Here is a 900-nt window from a genome sequence, read left to right on the forward strand (position 1 = left end):
AAACATTCATAGAAAATGAGAAATTGGGAGAGGCGGAGAGGCTGCTCGCTCGTCACTGTGCTCGGGCAGGGAAGGCAATGTCCCAGTTACCGTTCTCGAAAAACCTTATAATTGCTCCGGAGAGGAATTCTATCCCGATTATCGGAAGCGTTTTGAAGAGTCCGATGAAAAAATCCCCTTTCACCTGTTTGCCGAAGGCATTCAGCGACACATCTCTAGCTATGAAGTCTACTTCGCGAGCCCCATATATCGTAGAAAACTTCTCTGGTTGCTCCAGCTTTTCCACCTTCGACTGAAATGTATTTTCTTCTGAAAAGTGACCGAAACTGCAAGCGCCAGTATCCACTGCAACAGTGGTCGTGGTGCCGTTGATCTCGACTTTGGCAAGTATTACCATCACTTTGTGAAAGTTCTTGGGCTCTCGGAGGAGCCACAAGTACTAACCCGCGGGGTTGAGATCGAGGACGCTGCGGGTGCTCGTGAGGAAATCCATCCCCAGGAAATTGGGATAGCAGCCAGGCTCGACAAAAAAAAGGTACTCGGCCGCAATTGGTTCAAACTTATCGGAGAATATATTCATCTTGATGATGCCCTTAAACCCCTCGTCGGCGCAGGGTTCGATGAAGTCCGTCATTTCTAGCTCCTCCAGCAGTTTATAGGAGATTGATGACCTGGGCGCCCCGGTATCTAGTACGAAATCTGTAACAAACGCCTCAGAGCCTCCACTGACCTCACAGCAGAGATACACCCATGGGCCGTTCCTCCCACTTAAATCCACGTCAAGGCAGAGGGCGTTGCGGTACATCGTCCTCGCCGTGGCTTCCGCTTCTTCTGCTCTGCCCTCCTTGGCTTTGGGTGGGGAGGTAAGCGGCAAGTCTGCACATGTGCGTGCGCGCGCGC

This window comes from Penaeus monodon, chromosome 20 (assembly GCF_015228065.2).
Source record: "Penaeus monodon isolate SGIC_2016 chromosome 20, NSTDA_Pmon_1, whole genome shotgun sequence".
Taxonomy (NCBI): Eukaryota; Metazoa; Arthropoda; class Malacostraca; order Decapoda; family Penaeidae; genus Penaeus; species Penaeus monodon.